This window comes from Bos taurus, chromosome 2 (assembly GCF_002263795.3).
Source record: "Bos taurus isolate L1 Dominette 01449 registration number 42190680 breed Hereford chromosome 2, ARS-UCD2.0, whole genome shotgun sequence".
Lineage (NCBI taxonomy): Eukaryota > Metazoa > Chordata > Mammalia > Artiodactyla > Bovidae > Bos > Bos taurus.
In genome coordinates, this window is record NC_037329.1 from 57397056 (window position 1) to 57418394 (window position 21339).

Below are 21339 nucleotides of genomic sequence, written 5' to 3' on the forward strand. Positions count from 1 at the left end.
GCAAATTTGGAAAACTCAGCAGTGGCCACAGGACTGGAAAAGGTCAGTTTTCATTCCAATGCCAAAGAAGTGAGTGAAGTGAATGAAGTCACTCAGTCGTGTCTGACTCTTTGCGATCCCATGGACTGTAGCCTACCAGGCTCCTCCATCCATGGGATTTTCCAGGCAATAGTACTGGAGTGGATTGCCATTTCCTTCTCCAAAGCCAAACAAAGGCAATGCCAAAGAATGCTCAAACTACTGCACAATTGCACTCATTTCACACGCTAGTAAAGTAATGCTCAAAATTCTCCAAACCAGGCTTCAGCAGTATGTGAACCGTGAACTTCCAGATGTTCAAGCTGATTTTAGAAAAGGCAGAAAACCAGAGATCAACATCCACTGGATCACTGAAAAAGCAAGAGAGTTCCAGAAAAACATCCATTTCTGCTTTATTCACTATGCCAAAGCCGTTGACTGAGAGGATCACAATAAACTGTGGAAAATTCTGAAAGAGATGGGAATACCAGACCACCTGACCTGCCTCTTGAGAAACCTATATGCAGGTCAGGAAGCAACAGTTAGAACTGCACATGGAACAACAGACTGGTTCCAAATAGGAAAAGGAGTACATCAAGGCTGTATATTGTCACCCTGTTTATTTAACTTATATGCAGAGTACATCATGAGAAACGCTGGGCTGGAGGAAGCACAAGCTGGACTCAAGATTGCCGGGAGAAATATCAAAAACCTCAGATATGCAGATGACACCACCCTTAAGGCAGAAAGTAGAGAGGAACTAAAAAGCTTTTTGATGAAAGTGAAAGAGGAGAGTAGAAAAGTTGGCTTAAAGCTCAACATCCAGAAAACTAAGATCATGGCATCTGGTCCCATCACTTCATGGGAAATAGATGGGGAAACAGTGGAAACAGTGTCAGACTTTATTTTTTTAGGCTCCAAAATCACTGCAGATGGTGATTGCAGCCATGAAATTAAAAGACACTTACTCTTTGGAAGAAAAGTTATGACCAACCTAGATAGAATATTGAAAAGCAGAGACATTACTTTACCAACAAAGGTCCATCTAGTCAAGGCTATGGTTTTTCCAGTGGTCATGTACGGATGTGAGAGTTGGACTATGAAGAAAGCTGAGCACTGAAGAATTGATGCTTTTGAACTGTCGTGTTGCAGAAGACTCTTAAGAATCCCTTGGATTGCAAGGAGATCCAACCAGTCCATGCTAAAGGAGATCAGTCCCGTGTGATCATTGGAAGGACTGATGTTGAAGCTGAAACTCTAATACTTTGGCCACCTGATGTGAAGAACTTACTCACTGGAAAAGACCCTGATGTTAGGAAACATCGAAGGTGGGAGGAGAAGGGGATGACAGAGGATGAGATGGTTGGATGGCATCACCCACTCGATGGACATGAGTTTGGGTTAACCCCGGGAGTTGGTGATGGACAAGGAGGCCTGGAGTGCTGTGATTCATGGGGTCACAAAGAGTCAGAGATGACTGAGCAACTGAACTGAACTGAAGGTTATCATATTGACAAAAAAAGTTTCATATAATCTTTGAAATTATTTCTCTTAATACTTAAAAAAAATCAGTGGTCTATCTGAATATACTGTATATTTTTCTAGATAAAATTATAGAGATAACTTCAACCTATAATTTATAAGCACAGCTCCAGAAACAGTCCTTTATACATGTACACTGGCTTAATTGAAGCACATGAAAAAATGTTTATTATTAATCATGATCACACCTAATGCCAATTTCTTCACTTATATAGTGGGCTCCTATTTGATCTCCAAACTAACCATGTGATCACATGGACAACAGCCTTGCCTAATTCAATGAAACTATGAGCCATGCCATATAGGGCCACTCAAGACGGACGGGTCATTGTGGAGAGTTCTGACAAAACGTTCTCCACTGGAGAAGGGAATGGAAAACCACTTCAGTTTTCTTGCCTTGAGAACCCCATGAACAGTATGAAAAGGCAAAAAGATAGGACACTGAAAGATGAACTCCCCAGGTCAGTAGATGCCCAATATGCTACTAGAAATCAGTGGAGAAATAACTCCAGAGAGAATGAAGAGATGCAGCCAAAGCAACAGCAACACCCAGTTGTGGATGTGACTGATGATGGAAGTAAAGTTCAATGCTGTAAGAACAATATCGCATAGGAACCTGGAATATTAGGTCCATGAATCAAGGCAAATTGGAAGTGGTCAAACAGGAGATTGGAACTGTGAAGGTCAACATTTTAGGAATCAGCGAGCTAAAATGGACTGGAATGGGTGAATTTAACTCAGATGACCATTATATCTACTACTGCAGGCAGGAATCCCTCAGAAGAAATGGAGTAGCCATCATAGTCAACAAAAGAGTCCTAAATGCAGTGCTTGCATGCAGTCTCAAAAACAACAGAATGATCTCTGTTTGTTTCCAAGGCAAATCATTCAATATCACAGTAATCCAAGTCTATGCTCTGACCAGTAATGCTGAAGAAGCTGAAATTGATTGGTTCTATGAAGACCTACAAGACCTTCTAGACTAACACCCAAAGAAGATGTCCTTTTAATTATAGGGGACTGACTGGAATGCAAAAGCAGGAAATCAAGAAATACCTGGAGTAACAGGCAAATTTGGCCTTGCAGTACAGAAGGAAGCAGGGCAAAGGTTAATAGAGTTTTGCCAAGAGAACGCACTGGTCATAGCAAACACTCTCTTCCAACAACACAAGAGAAGCCTCTACACATGAACATCACCAGATGGTCAACACTGAAATCAGATTGATTATATCCTTTGCAGCCAAAGAATGAGAAGCTCTATACAGTCAGTGAAAACAAGACCAGGGGCTGACTGTGGCTCAGATCATGAACTCCTTATTGCCAAATTCAGACTTAAATTAAAGAAAGTAGGGAAAACCAGTAAGCCATTCAGGTATGACCTAAATCAAATCCCTTATAATTATACAGTGGAAGTGAGAAATAGATTCAAGGCATTACATCTGATATACAGAGTGCCTGAAGAACTATGGAAGGTGTTTCATGACATTGTATAGGAGTCAGTGATCAAGACCATCCCCAAGAAAAAGAAATGCAAAAAGGCAAAATGGTTGTCTGAGGTGGCTTTACAAATAGCTGAGAAAGGAAGAGAAGTGAAAGACAAAGGAGAAAAGGAAAGATATAGCTATGTGAATGTAGCATTCCAAAGAATAGCAAGGAGAGTTAAGGAAGCCTTCCTCAGTGATCAGTGTAAGAAAATAGAGGAAAACAATAGAATGGGAAAGACTAGAGATTTCTTCAAGAAAATTAGAGACATCAAGGGAACATTTCATGCAAAAATGGGCACAGTAAAGGACAGAAATGGTAGAGACCTAAGAGAAGCAGAAGATATTCAGAAGAGGTGGTAAGAATACACAGAAGAACTATACAAAACAGATCTTCATGACCCAGATAATCACGGTGGTGTGATCACTCACCTAGAACCAGACATCTTGGAATGTGAAATCAAGAGGGCCTTAGGAAGCATCACTATGGTGGAAGTGGTGGAATTCCAGTTGAGCTATTTCAAATCCTAAAAGATGATGTTGGGAAAGTGCTGCACTCAATATGCCAGCAAATTTGGAAAACCCAGCAGTGGTCAGAGGACTAGAAAGGGTCAGTTTTCATTCCAATCCCAAAGAAAGGCAATGCCAAAGAATATTCAAACTACTGCACAATTGCACTCATCTCACACGCTAGTAAAGTAATGCTCAAAATTCTCCAAGCCAGGCTTCAACAGTACATGAATCATGAACTTCCAGATGTTCAAGCTAGATTTAGAAAGGGAGGAACCAGAGGAACCAGAGATGAACCAGAGATCAAATTGACAAAATCCACTGGATCTTCAAAAAAGCAAGAGAGTTCAGGGAAAACATCTATTTCTGCTTTATTGACTCTGTCAAAGACTTTGACTGTGTGGATCACAACAAACTGTGGAAAATTCTTAAAGAAATGGTAATACTAGACCACTTTACCTGCCTGATGAGAAATTTGTATGTAGGTCAAGAATCAACAGTTAGAACTGGACATGGAACAACAGACTGGTTCTACATCAGGGAAGCAGTACATTAAGGCTGTATATTGTCACCCTACTTACATATCTTATATGCAGCATACATCATGAGAAATGCTGAACTGGATGAAACACAAGCTGTAATCAAGACTGCTGCAAGAAATATCAATAACCTCAGATATGTAGATGACACCATACTTATGTCCAAAAGTGAAAAAGAACTAAAGAGCCTCTTGATGAAAGTGAAAGAGGAGAGGAAATGGTTGGCTTAAAACTCAACAATCAGAAAACTAAGAAAATGGCATCTGGTCTCATTACTTCATGGTAAATAGATGGGAAAACAGTGAGAGACTTTATTTTGGGGGGCTCCAAAATCACTGCAGATGGTGAACTGCAGCCATGAAATTAAAAGATCCTTGCTCCTTGGAAGAAAAGTTATGACCAACCTAAACAGCATATTAAAAATCAGAGACATTACTTTGCCAACAAAGGTCCATCTAGTCAAGGCTATGGTTTTTCCAGTGGTCATGTATGGATGTGAGAGTTGGACTGTGAAGAAAGCTGAGCACTGAGGAATTGATGCTTTTGAACTGTAGTGCTGGAGGAGACTCTTGAGAGTCCCTTGGACTGCAAGGAGATCTAACCAGTCCATCCTAAAGGAAATCAGTCCTGAATATTCATTGGAAGGACTGATGTTGAAGCTGAAACTCCAATACTTTGGGCACTTGATGCAAGGAGCTGACTCATTTCAAAAGACCCTGATGTTTGGAAAGATTGAAGGTGGGAGGAGAAGGGGATAACAGAAGATGAGATGGTTGGATGGCATCACTGCCTCAATGGGTATGAGTTTGAGTAAACTCCGGGAGTTGGTGATGGACAGGGAGGCCTGGCATGCTGCAGTCTGTGCAGTCGCAAAGAGTCGGACACAACTGAGCAACTGAACTGAACGGAGACTTACAATATTATACTAGTTTCAGGTATACATCATAATAATGCAATATTTTTATAGACTATATTCTATTAGTTATTTTACAATATTCTGTATTCCCTATGCTGTACCTCACGTCTTTGTACCATATATATCATACACAGTAATTAGTACTTCTTAATTCCCTTCACCCATTTTAACTTTCCGCGTACGCCTCTCCCCTCTGACAACCAAGGTTCCATTCTCTATAGTTTTCTTCTTTAGATTTCACAGTTACGTCAATACACATAGTATTTGTCTTTGTCTGTCTTACATTTTTACTAATCATAATACCTTTTAAGTCCATCCTTGTTGAAAATGGCAGAATTTCATTCTTTTTTATGGAAGAGTAATATTCTATGGTATATATATACATCTTCTTTATCCATCTGTTGATGAACACACTCCTATCTTCCTATTTTTCTTCTCCTATTTTTAGTAAAATGACTAGAAACAGGTGTTTTTATTTTCTATCCTCACATGTTCTCCCAAGTCCACTCTAATTATATTTTCTACCTCGTCACTCTATTTAAAATACTGTTATCAATATCACCATCTAAGTGACTCAAGTCAATTTACTTCACCTATAAGTAGGATGTGAAGTTGTTGCCCAAACCCTTCTCTTTTATATACTTTCTCACACTTCTACCAAAACTGTACATTTTTTTTGGTATTTATCAAATTTCAATGGCCATTTTATCCCAGCTTTCTTTTCTGGTTCTTTTTCTTCTCCCCACTCTCTAAAGTGCACTGTTCCTAGTCTCAGTCTTTGGTCTTCTCTTCTTCTTGACAGTCTCACCTGTTTTCTTGTCAATCCCATCCATTCTAATAGCTTTAAAAATTAGTGTGTGCCAAGACTTATAAAATTACATCTCCCACCCAAGTACTATATTAGCTTGCAGACCTATAAATCTGGTTGTCTACTAGTATCTCTGCTGGATATCCAACTGACATTTCAGACTCAACATATTCCAAACAAATTCTCAATCACATCTTCCCAAGTTTGCTCCAGTTATAGACACTCGTTCACCATTTTTCCAGTACTTATGCCAACATATGTGGCCTCATCCTTGAAATCTTCATTTTCTTTCCCAACCTACAACCAATCTGTGAGGAAATCTGTTATTCCCATCTTCAAAATATATCCAAAATTCAAACACTTCTCACCACCTCCACTGCTACTACAGCTGAACAAGACTCTGGAGGGCTTCTGGGCACTGAAGCCTTTCTATTTCCCCCATTTCTTACAGGCAAGACTCCAGCCTCCATGACCTTCCCTTAGTTCCAAAGGGCACATCTGAACAGTTGTTAATCATGGAAGAAGCAGTCAAGAAACCACATGAGGCAAAATTAAAGGGGCCAGAGAAGTTCATCAATATTAGAAGACCAACAGCCTGAGATGCTGCACACATCCTAACATTGTCAACAACCCCACTCTTGAGCTGTTGCTATAAAACTCTCATCAGATCCTCCCAGGTTGGGACACAATTTTCAGGGGCAGGAGCCTGCTGTGTCTCCCTTTGCCTGGCAAAGAAATAAAGTTATTCTTTTCTACTTCAAAGCTCTGTCTCTGAGATTTGATTAGGCACTGGTGCACAGAGGCTGAACTTTTGGTCTCACTACCACAAATTTTTTTTCCCAGGATTACAATAGCCTCCCAACTGATTGGTTTACTCTCAGATTTGTCCATTAGAATCTAATCTCAACCCTAGAGCTACAGTTTGATAGGAAACACTCTCCAAATTAGCTCTTGTTGGGGGCAAGGGATGGTGAGGAGCAATGCTTTCTGGGTAAGGGAGAAGTTGGGCTGTGCTGCAGTCTTGAGAAAAGTCACTCAATTCCACAAGAATCTCTGAAACTACAATGGCCTTTCTAAGTTGTCCCAAGGTGATGAGGAGTGTCAGGGCCTTTATCTTCCTCAATCATTCATTGAATGTAGATTTTCTCCAGAGACAGAGTGAGATCATGGATGAATAGATTGTCTTCAGTTGAGGGCAAATACAGGAATGTTTGGTGGCTGAAAATGATCAAAGCACAACCAGCAACTATAGAAGTCCTCCAGTTCTGAAGGGGCATGTGCTGGGAACATCACTGTACACACAACACAGCCAATTGAAAATCACAGTAGAGTAAGTAAGTGGAATTTGTCTAAAGTATAATTTGAGGATAGAATATTGCTTAGGATAGCTGTGTGACAAAATACAAATTCTATCCCTTCTTTATGAACTTCAACTATACTGTGTTTACAAAAATTGTGAATTCTAAGGTTCTTTCAAACAGAACATGTGATTAATGATTCAAGAAAGCATAGGTCTCTTAAGGTACCAACTATGTGATGTGGATTTAATCACTTCAGTGGTTTTAGGAAAGTTCCCTTATTACCAGATGTATTTCTACACTGCTTCTTTCTGCATGAAATCACTTCCAAAAGTAGTCATTAATTCTTTTAGCCTATATTTTTCTTTGTTTAAACACACATACACCCTAAAAAAGAAAATTTATTGACTTTTTTGGTTAATTCACTTTTTCTGAACATTACCATTCAATAAAGACTATTGACCCTTTATGTACCAAGCACTGTGAGAGATTATAAGCTTACTGCTAAAAACATAGAATTTCAAGAAACTCTGCAATTTAGTAATGAGAAAATAATGAAAAGCAGATTATTTCCCATGCAGTCTGATATGTGCATTGACAGATATTTGCCTAGGGACTTGGTCAAAAGTCACCAGAGAGAAATCCTGGAGGACTAGTAGGGTTAATCAGCTGAAGACTAGAGGTGGAGATAATATTTCAGACAGAAAAAGCTGTGTCTGCAAAGGGTGAGATGTCAGAGAGAACTCAAAACACATTGGAAATTGCAGGGGACCAAGAGGCCTGGGCAGAGAGCCTGAGGGAGGCAAAACTGTGGTGAGAGGAAGGCTAGAGTCAGTGGCAAGGAGAGTACAATTGTACTCAGAAAATTATTTTTCCAAGTCAGAATTTCTTTAGGGATAAGGGGTACGCTTAGAAGCAAAAGTAAGTTGGAAGATGAGAATCAGAAATGGTGGAATCATTTTCTTTATTAATAGTTTACAACACATTGAAAAAAAGTGAATCTTCCTTTTCTTTATACCCAAGTTATCTTGGTGTTTAATCTTATTTGTGTGTGCATATATGACTATAGCCTGTACAAAGAATTCTGTGAAAGAAATAGATCTTCCCTTATAAAATGTCACATATATGTGTAAGTAAAATTGTATATACTTAATTTCAATATGTTTATAGAATTCCTGGAGCTCATCCACGGTTGCTTTAGGACACTGAATTAAAAATCCCATATCTGATATTTCTGCATCAATTTTATAAGACTAGAACTGCTATGTTCCACAACTACTCCCTTCCCCACCACCCAAAGTACACAGTAATGTCTCTTGTTGCCAATCCATTCATTTGGTGACACCCAGAATCATGATGTATTACATTACTCAGTTTCTGGGCAGAGCCAGATGTATATCACCTTGTTCACATAGCCCCTTATCTACGAGCATATAAACTACCAGGGAGTCGTGCTTTTCCTTATGTCTGCTCTAAATCACTCAGATGGTATTATTGCTGTATTTCCGCCTATTTTGTCCTCACTTGATTTGGAAGCGAACAGCTTAGAGAGTCATTTGCCTGTTGTAAGTGCAGGTGTTTAAAACAGGAGCCTATAATTTATAGCCATGAGATGTCACAATGAGTTTACTTGAGGTGGGGGGGATAGATTTTGTCAGTGTCACTGATGAAAACTCAATTTAAAAATTACTTTTAGTCTTTCAGATTTTACTCCAGCTGGCACCTGAAATAGCTATCCTTTTATTCTAGTGCAGTAGAAATCTTTTGTTAAACTGAGAAAGTTGAAGGTTTTTCTTTGTTCTTGTTTCTCCTCTGCTATTTCTATGTACTCTTCAGTGTTTGGGCTTAATTTTCACCCCTAGGTGCATAGTCATTTGATTAATTTTTTAGTGCATTTCGCTTATTTATTTTTGATAATTTTATGAAATTATAGTTGATTTGCAGTGTTGTGTTATTAATAGTTTCGGGTGTAACCAAAGTGATATATATATATATATATATATATATATATATATATATATATATATAATTTTTAACTTTTTATTTTGTATTAGAGTATACGTGATTAACCCTGGAATAGGAAATGGCAACCCACTCCAGTATTCTTGCTTGGAAAATTCCATAGACAGGGAAGCCTGGTGGGCTATAATCTATGGGGGCTCAAAGACTAGGACACAACTGAGTGACTGGCACTTAGCACATAGTTGATTAACAATGTTGTGATGGTAGTCATTCTTTTTCATTAGGTTATTACAATGCGGGACTTAGTTCTCTGACCAGGGATCAAACTCACACCCTCTGCAGTAGAAGTGTGGAGTCCTAACCACTGGATGCCCAGGGAATTCCCAGTTATCTATCTTATATATAGTAATGTCTGTATGTTAAACCCAAGCTCTTGATTTATCCCTTCCCCAATATTTCCCCTTTGGTAATAAATACCTATCGTTTAGAACAAGGATTGGATGATGTATAATTGTAAAACTACTATTTAACATAAAAGTGAATACATATTTTCCAAATTCAAAAAAATGCCAATTCATTGCCAAGTATTTTAATCACTAAATGTAAATCTACAGGGATAGAAACTTAAGAAGTCTCCCCATCTACAAATAACCTACTATTTTCCTCAGTGAAAGGAAGGCTGAAAAGATTTAGGAAATGAGGGATATATGTTCTGATGATTATGTTTGCAAACATCAGGCATAAATGGAGGGGTTTGTCGGTGGACTTCAGTTAAAAGAAAAATGTCCATTAGCTGAAATATCAGTAAGAGTAATGTGTATATATTTCATTTTGTTAGCTGGAACCAAGTGTCTGATTATGAGAAAAGTTGCTCGTATAGAGTGATTACAAGATCTCTGGGAAACCTTCTTAACCCAAACTGTGTTCATCTTACCTTCTATGTACTAGAGATAATGCTTTCAGATAAGAATAATCCTCAGAAATTACTTGGAGAAAAACCCATTCATAACCATATTAAAATTAATTTATTAGTTTTATCAGTTTCATCATACAAAAATCTGTGGACATATGACTTAAGAGCTATCAAGTACAGTATTTTACTTGAAAAAAGACTCAGTGTGAGTTTTCTGATACCATGGACATTTCAAACAGAAGGTAAAACAAGAAATAAAGAAAAACTTGATTTATACCATTACACAAAGTTTTTTCTGATCAGACTAAAAGAAAGGCAATGCCAAAGAATGCTCAAACTACCGCACAATTGCACCCATCTCACACGCTAGTAAAGTAATGCTCAAAATTCTCCAAGCCAGACTTCAGCAATACATGAACTGTGAACTTCCTGATGTTCAAGCTGGTTTCAGAAAAGGCAGAGGAACCAGAGATCAAATTGCCAACATCCACTGGATCATTGAAAAAGCAAAAGAGTTCCAGAAAAACATCTATTTCTGCTTTATTGACTATGCCAAAGCCTTTGACTGTGTGGATCACAATAAATGTGGAAAATTCTGAAAGAGATGGGAATACCAGACCACCTGATCTGCCTCTTGAGAAATTTGCATGCAGGTCAGGAAGCAACAACAGTTCGAACTGGACATGGAACAACAGACTGGTTACAAATAGGAAAAGGAGTACGTCAAGGCTGTATATTGTCATCCTGTTTATTTAACTTATATGCAGAGTACATCATGAGAAATGCTGGACTGGAAGAAACACAAGCTGGACTCAAGATTACCGGGAGAAATATCAGTAACCTCAGATATGCAGATGACACCACCCTTATGGCAGAAAGTGAAGAGGAACTCAAAAGCCTCTTGATGAAAGTGAAAGTGGAGAGTGAAAAAGTTGGCTTAAAGCTCAACATTCAGAAAACGAAGATCATGGCATCTGGTCCCACCACTTCATGGGAAACAGATGGGGAAACAGTGGAAACAGTGTCAGACTTTATTTTTCTGGGCTCCAAAATCACTGCAGATGGTGACTGCAGCCATGAAATTCAAAGACACTTACTCCTTGGAAGGAAAGTTATGACCAACCTAGATAGCATATTCAAAAGCAGAGACATTACTTTGCCAACAAAGGTCCGTCTAGTCACGGCTATGGTTTTTCCTGTGGTCATGTATAGATGTCAGAGTGGACTGTGAAGAAGGCTGAGCGCCGAAGAATTGATGCTTTTGAACTGTGGTGTTGGAGAAGACTCTTGAGAGTCCCTTGGACTGCAAGGAGATCCAACCAGTCCATTCTGAAGGAGATCAACCCTGGGATTTCTTTGGAAGGAATGATGCTAAAGCTAAAATTCCAGTACTTGGGCCACCTCATGTGAAGAGTTGACTCATTGGAAAAGACTCTGATGCTGGGAGGGATTGGGGGCAGGAGGAGAAGGGGACGACAGAGGATGAGATGGCTGAATGGCATCACTGACTCGATGGACGTGAGTCCGAGTGAGCTCCGGGAGTTGGTGATGGACAGGGAGGCCTGGTGTGCTGCGATTCATGGGGTTGCAAAGAGTTGAACACGACTGAGCAACTGATCTGATCTGATCTGATATGAAATGGTAATCCATTCCAGTATTCTTGCTTGGAGAATCCCATGAACAGAGGAGCCTGGTGGGCTACAGTCCTCGGAGTCTCAAAGGGTCAGACACAATTGAGCGACTTATCTTTCACTTTCATATATATATGCACATATATCTGTATATTCATCTTTCTATTTATTCACTCAACTTTAAATGATGACCAGTGACCTTCTTAGGAGCTAAGGATAGTCTTGTGGTGCAATGGAGCTTACACTGGGTTTTAAAGTATGCAATCACACATCCTCAGAATAACCAGGATATCACAATTCCCACTTAATCATTTTAAGCGTTTTACTTACATTAACCACCACATGTTAAGTTAGCCTTTAAACCACACTGATGCAAGTATTCAGGTATCAAGTCATATATCATCATTATATTTACCATTTTTAGAAATTACACGAAATAAAAAAGTAAAAGCAAAATTTGTTCTTACACAAATTAATAATTCACATTTCCATTCCTCGAGCAAAAAAGAATCTTAACCACAGGCAACTTTGGATCTTTCCCTGCCAGGGCTTTGTCTAAGTTTTGAATGATGGAGGCTTACATGCCACCAAAATATTGGTTAGATGGGAAGTCAGCTGGGAATAATGTATTAGCTCAAATAACCTCTTCATTCATGCAGTTGCATCACTCTTTCATGAGTTATATGCCATGTTTTAGGGCTTAGGAGTTAATCTCAAGCTTGCTTCTTGTTCTAAGGCACAGAATTATTGTGAGGTCATCTTTGGTCCCATCAACCATGTTTTCCAGGAGAGTGATGCAGCCTAGCCTGTTTCTTGATTCTAAATGGGAAGTGAAAAAAATTTCTCCCTGATGTTGGAATCTTGGAATCCATTTTGACACTGTTTACCCTCCCACCAGAACCTGATTTACTCTTCCACTCTACATATAAAATGAAAAATACCAACGACATTGTTTTCAAACATTCTAGTAGTTCAGTTGCTCAATCGTGTCTGACTCTTTGCCACCTCACAGACTGCAACACGTCATGCTTCCCTGTCCATCACCAACTCTGGGAGCTTGCTCAAACTCATGTCCATCGAGTCGGTGATGCCATCAACCATCTAATCCTCCACTGTCCCCTCCTCCTCCTGCCTTCATAAAAGTCTTTTCCAAGGAGTCAGTTGTTTGCATCAGATCAGATGGCCAAGGTATTGGAGTTTCAGCTTCAGCATCAGTCCTTCCAATGAATATTCAGGGTTGATTTTCTTGAGGATTGACTGGTTTCATCTCCTTGCAGTCCAAGGAACTCTCAAGAGTCTTCTCCAACACCACAGCTCAGAAGCATCAATTATTCAGCACTCAATGGCAGAACCAGTGATATGATCCCTAAGAAAAAAGAAACAAAAAGACTAGTCCAACAATCACCCCAGCTTTCCCACTATTATTCATGATTTAAGATTGTTTAATTCCTTTAACCTTTAGGTTCTTACATAGTGAAAGTTGAACAGTCATGTTCAACTCTGTGAACCCATGGACTATACAGTTCATGGAGTTCTCCAGGCCAGAATATTGGAGTGGGTAGCCTTTCCCTTCTCTAGGGGATCTTCCCAATCCAGGGATTGAACCCAGGTCTCCTGCCTTGTAGGTGGATTCTTTACCAACTGAGCCACAAGGGAAGCCCAGATTCTTATATAATAGGAATAATATTAGTACCTACCTCATCAGATTGCTATATAAATTTAATTTGATAATTTAAAAGCATTTTAATGTGTAGCACAAAGAAAAGTTTAATAGATATTATGTCATGTCATTATCACTATTTTAGTAGTAATAATTATTATAATTACTTATCATTATTTTCATAGATCTTTGCTGAATGTTGCTATATCTTGGTGATATCCAGAGATAGAATCTTTTTAAAGAATGGATCCTCTTCCATTTACCCTTTGTTGAGTAATTCTCTTATTTGCATTTGGAATTGTTTTTTTATGAGTAAAATAGTAAAGCTTAAGAAGTTTAACTAATGGTAACACTGCTACTAAGTCGCTTCAGTCGTGTCCGACTCTGTACGACCCCATAGACGGCAGCCCACCAGGCTCCCCCGTCCCTGGGATTCTCCAGGCAAGAATACTGGAGTGGGTTGCCATTTCCTTCTCCAAGGTATGAAAGTGAAAAGCGAAAGTGAAGTTGCTCAGTCGTGTCCGACTCTTAGGAGCCTATCAGGCTCCTCCATCCATGGGATTTTCCAGGCAAGAGTACCGGAGTGGGTTGCCATCGCCTTCTCTGATGGTAACACTAGAAGGGTTAAAATATCTAAATTCCAAATTCATCTGAAAATATTGATCACCTTATATTGATAATAATAAAGTTAAATGATAAAATCACAAAACTTAGGAAAACATTGACTAATTCTTTAGTCTATTGCATTATCTTCATATAGAACAACATGTGAAAACATCACATTCCAGACAAATAAGGATCAAATATATATTTAAATTCCTTTAGGAAAGGAGATGGATAATCGCCCTCAACAAACCATTCTAGCATTTCACAAAACTAACCTCTAAACTAAAGGAGCCTCTGCTACTGTTTACAGACTATGGTTTTCCTATCAAAATACAAGGAAACCAGCAGTTCCTTCTGTGAATGCAAGAAGACACAAAAGCAAAACCTATTGTTCCCATTAATAAATACACTTTTAACTTCTATCTAAACATTTGTAAATAATGGCAGATACATAAAGTATGAGTAATTTTAATAGTAGTAAATGTTAGGTCTCTTGATTTTCTTAACTGTTAAATTTCTTAGCTTTTACATTTAGTGATTCATTCACTGCATGGAATTTTGGATACTCATATCTTTTATTTTACATATTATTTTAGAAACCAATTTAGTTCAGTTCAGTTCAGTCACTCAGTCATGTCTGACTCTTTGTGACCCCATGGACTGCAGCACACCAGTCTTCCCTGTCCATCACCAACTCCCGGAGTTTACTCAAACTCATGTCCATTGAGTCGGTGATGCCATCCAACCATCTCATCCTGTCATCCCCTTCTCCTCCCACCTTCAATCTTTCCCAGCATCAGGGTCTTTTCCAGTGAGTCAGTTCTTCACATCAAGTGGCCAAAGTATTGGAGTTTCAGCTTCAGCATCAGTCCTTCCAATGAATATTCAGGACTGATTTCCTTTAAGACAGAGTGGTTGGATCTCCTTGCAGTCCAAGGGACTCTCAAGAGTTTTCTCTGACACCACAGTTCAAAAGCATCAGTTCTTCAGTGCACAGCTTTTTTAATAGTCCTATTCTCACATCCATACATGACTACTGGAAAAACCATACCTTTGACTAGATGGACCTTTGTTGGCAACATAATGTCTGTTTTTAAATATGTTGTTATGGGAACCCCCACATTTGTGAATGATGTCTAAAGGCTTGGGTACACTTGACAGTCTGGAGGATTATACCCTTAATTTGAGTTTGACCTAACTCTGGGTAGCACATGATGTCAAATAAGAGTCCTACAATAAACATGTACACAAATGGGTATAACCTTTTATATAGTAATTCTAATGCTAAAAGTTTGTCCTAGGTTATAGATATATAACCATTATTATAAAATAATTTATAGCAATAAAATAATTTATAACAATAAAAAATGAAAGACAATGACCAAATAATTCAACTTTTTTTCCACATAAATATTTTAATTGATATTTCTTGTGGCTTAGGAACTAGGTTAGATGCTCAAGGATAGAATATTGAAAAAGATGAATTCCAAATACTCTAACAGTAACGTAGGAAATAGTATGTCATTCATTTAGACAAATAGACAATTTTAATATTCTAAGATGACTTCCCTTATAAAGAATAAACTTCTGCCATTGAATCATGTAGGAGTGATACCCAGCCCAGACCTGGGAGTCCAGAGTAGGTTATTCAAATGTAATGAACAGATCAGAATAAAATTGACTATAAAAACATTAATGATTTTACAAAGATATTTAGTCATTAGATAAAACAACAATTTAAAATAAACATAATTAATCACAAAATAAAGCAAAAGGTAGGCAATACCAGATTTGGAACCAAAGCTCAGTGATCTTATCAAGAAGCCAGTGATATAAAACATATCATTCTGTTTCCTACTCTGCCATCTCCAGCACACTGGCTTTTCAGTCCTGGTAAGGATGGTTGCTGCGTCTCAAAGCCATAATAATCAAGGAAAAAAAGAATGGAGTGGGACCACAGATTTCTGATTTCCTCTACAGATTCTGTCTTTTCATCAAGGGAATACTCTAGTGCATTTGCCAGAATGATGTCTTAGGTCTCATCAGTGAGAGGATGCTAAAGTGAGGTTCTGACATAAGGCAATGGGATTTTCATGATTAGCTTAATTTCATAATGATTATACCCCGGTACTAGTGGAAAGTACTAGCAAATTTTATATCACTTCTGAAACCAAGGAACTTCCACTCTTAAGTAAAATCAAGTAGGATTTGGCTACTGAGTAACTCACAGTATCTACCAAAGGAATGAACCTCTAAGATAAGACATGGTGGCTGAGTAGGATCAGCTAGAAAAATATGAGTATCAGAGGGACAAAATAAGACAGAGAACACATGAAATATTCGTAGAGACAAATCTTGATAATCGTACTGAAATACCAACAATTTGAGATCACAGTGTAAAAGGTGATTGTTGAGAATGAGATTCTGAAAACTCAGAAAGAATCAAATTATAAAATACCACAAATTATGTATGTATAATGAAATGTTACTAATGAATCAAAAGGAAGAATTTAAAAGATTATATGATACATGTCCATAGATGTAGATAAAATTAAGGAAAATAAAACAAATATATGTACTTTGGAATGTATACAAAACATTGTGTAATATAATATATGAAACAGATACAGTTGTGAGAAGATGATAGGATTATAGATGTTATATATATTCCCTTATTTTAAATATTTTTGACTTAGTTGATTAAATTAAAATGCTAATTAGTTTCCCAGTGGTACACATTTTGTTGCCCCATCAATTTACAATGTAAAGTTTTCAAGTAAATTTTTTTTTTAATTCAAAGTTCAAGCTGTCACATCTTGTTGTATAGATTGTGTACTGAGCATGATCATTCAAGAGGGAAGTGGTTGTTCTGCTCACTTTACTATTTGTCTGGATTCAGGATTACAGCTGCTTGGAAAGTTTCTCCTTTTAATTTCCATAAAGTTATTGCATGCGTTAGCCACAGACTGCCCATGATGGAACATCATTTATTATTTGAAATGAGATTTGAAGATATTCATTTTCCATACTCTCATCTTCTCACTCAACTAGCATGGCTATTCAAAGTTAACTATAAAGCTCACAGACACACAAAACGAGTGTGCTTGAAGTCACACAAAGACAGAACAGTAGCAAAATTCATAGCATAATATTCTTATTGGGGAATGAGAAATCTTCTAAAGAAAAAATATATGTCAGGCAAATGTGGTTTCTTGAATAACCTCCAGAGATTCCTGCAGATGCTCTTCGCAGAGAACTCTTTTTTCTGTTCATTTTAAAATTATTTCCTAAACTTCCTTAGATTCTTTATAGTGCCATTTGACCTATAAAAAAAATGTGTTGAAATAGAAGTTTATTTTCCCTTCTGACTAAATGAGAAGGGCAAGATTTGTGGAAGTTTTTCAAGAAAGGAATGAACTTGGTATTATGGTAAATTATGTGAATCAAAGGGCCAAAATATAATTTGGTTTCTGCTCTTCCTATTTAATTCTATTAGTTCCAGTCTTTGCAACTCATCTTCTGCACTTTCCTTGAGCAGTCAGAATCCTTCTTTGCTTTGAGCTGGTGGGAAGACTAGCTGAGTACAGAGACAACATGGAGAAAATCCTTCTTTGGGGGTTCATGTAAGAAGATATGAAAAAAACTTTGTCAAGTAGGATGAAAAATATCCTAGAATGTATGGACATCATTTTTTGAAGCAGATGCCTATTCTCTCCAAGGTGATTCTTGCCTTATGAACTTCCTTTACTGTTCCTAGAGGGAAGTTTTAACCAACGTGTCTGAACAGGATCAACTTCATAGCTGATCTGAATTGGAAATTTTCAGAGATTGGTATTTTTCTGAAAGACATTTAGATTCACCTAAAAAATTGGTAATCTAACCAAGTAATAGCCTCAGTCAGTTCTGTCCCCATATGAAAAAAGTAAAATCAATAATTCTACATTTATTAAATGCTTACTAAGTGCAATGATATATTTAAGCACCTTATATGTAGTTACTCACTGAATAAAACACCATATGAAGTAATATTGGCATCCACAATTTACATATGAAAAATTGAGGCATGTAAAGGTTAAATAATGTGTCTATAGTCAACTAAATTTTAAGTGTTGGAGTTAAATCCAAACCTGAAAGTTTAATATAGAATCTGATATGTAATGACAGGTTCGCTTGATTAGACTGAATATTGTATTTAGGACAAAGGTCTATCGATATTTATTTATCATCAATGTTAATATTATAACTAGTGTTTAAATTACTTCTATATTAACTCCTCCAACATACACTGTTTCTAGACATTTCTGGTAAATCTGGAGGTTTCATAGAGTTGGAAAAAAATTAACTATTTCTTGTGTTTAAACTGCCTCATTAACTTAGGCAAGCATAAGAAAGATAATGGACTGGTTGCTGGTCTCTGTCTTTTCTAATGAAATAAAAAATGCCAGCAATGTGCTATCTAAAGAGCTGCATCCACATGACATATCTCATGTAGATGCAAGGTTTTGATTTATTATTTGGTGGCTCAGACAGGAAAGAATATGCCTACAATGCAGGAGACCTGGATTTGATCCCTAGGTAGGGAAGATCTGCTGAAGAAGGGAACAGTTATCCATTCCAGTATTCTGGCCTGGAGAATTCCATGGATAGAGGAGTCCAACAGGCTACAGCCCATGGGGTCACAAAGGGTTGGACACGACTGAGCTATTAACACTTTCACTTTTTCTCTTCTTTGCTGAAAACTGTTTATTCTCAAGACTGGAGAAGTCCCACGTGCTTCTGGTGGCATTGGTGCAGTTTGTAGCAACACCTTCATTAAAAGATTTAGTGAAAACTCTGATTTTCAGAGGGCAAGTATAAATGGTAAAACCTTAAGATGTATCTGAAATGTGAGGTCACCTATAAATTAGCAGGAATATGGTACTATCTGTAGACAAACATGTGGTATTAGTGTTTACAATTTTGTATCATAGAAAAGAGCCTTGAAGCTAAGGAGATGACAGCTGTGTTACAGAAACCGGATGGGAATGTGTCTTTACTTACAACTCTTCTCCAGAAATTATATACAGATTCTATCAGCGGTAACTATGCTCCTTTGTAACAGATATTAGAATGAGTGGGCAAAATGAAACCCCACATAAGTAAACACTCTTCTTATACACTCACACGGCCTTATGAATTAATTTAACAATGTCCTGGTAACTCCTGTTTTCAGTCATTCTCTTTTTTCCTTGTATGTGGGCTATTGGAATAGCCTTCTAATTGAACTTTCTACCTACAATCTCTGCTTTGCATTCAGCTTCCACATGTCTGCCTGTATTGTGTCTGAATCATATATCTTATCTAATCTTTTTAGTGCTAAAAACTTTCAATGGAAGCTTGATTGCCTTATAGGATCCCACATTTTTAATATGGAAATCAAGAAGCTTTATATGTAGCTCCAACCCTCTCCAGTCTTCAATATCTAAAGATTCTTCAAGTCTCTTTATTCACTTCATAATTCATCCAACAATATTAGGACAGTACAATAAAGCTAAATGTACAGACTCTTCTGAAGAATGCCGTGTGGAGCTGTATGATCATAATGTGGGACTTTTTATAGATAGTGAGTCATGGGCAGGATTATCAGAAAGTAGACAACCAGTCAGATGTATTAATTGCTCTAAGGCTATGGTTTGCTGACACCAGCAACATTCCAATCAATTATTTACTTGTTTGTTTTCCTTACTAAGTAGTGAGTTCCCCCAATGATAGAGCTGGTCTTCTTCATCTTTCTATTCTCAGTGCCTAATCTGAGCCTGGCACATAGTGGGTGCTTAATAAATGCTGCACAGATGAATGTGTGAATGAAATAAATTAATCAAAAAATAATTAGAAAATTTGGGGGAAAGGCCCAAGATTTTCAAACATAGAAACATGCCACTGAAGCATTCAGTCAAAAATACTTTGAAAATTAGACTTTTTTTGTTTTGTTTTGGCTGTGCTAGGTCTTCTTTGCTGAGCAGGCTTTTCTCTAGCTGTGGAGAGCAGGGGCTACTCTCTTCGGCTTCTCATTCCAGTGACTTCTCTTACTGTGGAGAACAGGCTCTGGGAGCATAGGCTTCAGTAGTTGCTGCACGTGGGCTCAGTAGTTGCATCTCATGGACTCTAGAGCACAGGCTTAGAAGTTCTGATGGACAGGTTTAATTGCTCTGTGGTATGTGGCATCTTCCTGGACCGGGGATCAAACCCCTGTCTCCTGCATTGGCAGGCAGCTTCTTTACCAGTGAGCCATCAGGGAAGCCATAAAATTAGACATTCTTTGTGAATTAAGTGATGCTACATGAAATAGGTGAAGTCAAAGAATTCTGCAAAGCTGTCATTTAAAATGCAAGTTGGAAGACATCCAAATGATGGGTTTGACAACATTTTAAATAGTTTTATCTTTTAGTTTTATCTTTCTGAAGCTATAGTAATTTATGAGAAAGTAAATGAGAATGAATTAATTGCCCACAGCTGCTTAATGCAGTAATTCATGTAAAGATTTTTATTGCTTTATTAGATTTTAATCAAATACATTTTAAACTTCAATCAGAACAAGTTTTAAAATGTCAGTAGAAAAATATATACATGAATTTTACATTGTTTTGAAATCTTTTCATATAAGTTTAATTGAAATATCAATTGTCCTCTATAGAAAATAAATTGATTTATATCAACACCAGCAGTATTTAAGAGGTCCTGTTTCTATACACACACACCCACCCCCTGAGTATAATGTATTATCAAATGTTTTGATATTTGCCAATCTTAGAGGTGAAAAATTATAACTCATTTTATAGCTTCATTTTTAACTTCAAATTTTCCTACTGAAAATTTGAGTTGAGAATATGGGTAATATGTTTAATATCCATTTATATGTATTTTCTCTATGTTATCTGCTCATAGTTTGTCCCTTTTTAGAGAAGAAGTTTTTATATAGTAAAGATATTAGTCTACTCTCTATGATGTATTACAAACACATTTTCTATGTAGTTTGTTATATTCTTTTGGTTTTTATTTGTGTGTGTTGTCATGCCTTTTTTCCTTTTAATTATATGTAGACAAGTTTATTATTCTTTTCATTGATATCTGAGTTTAGGATGATACTTAAAAAGTATTTTTTTGCATCATCAAGAGTAGATTTTTCTCTCAAGTTTTCTTCTAGTACTTTTATGGTTTTATTATTTTGCATTTAAGGCTTTGATATTTCTAGCAATTTTTATGGTCTAAGGAAGGGATTGGAAAACTTCAACCATGAGCCACATGTACCTCACAATAAGACAGATTCAGCCATCCCAATTAATTTATGAACTATCCACAGCTGCTTTCACACTACAATGGTAGAATTGAGTGACAGAAATCTGCAAAGCCAAAATTGACAATTTGGCCTTTTCAAGAAAAAAAAAAAGTTTGCTAACTCCTAAAATAAGTTATATA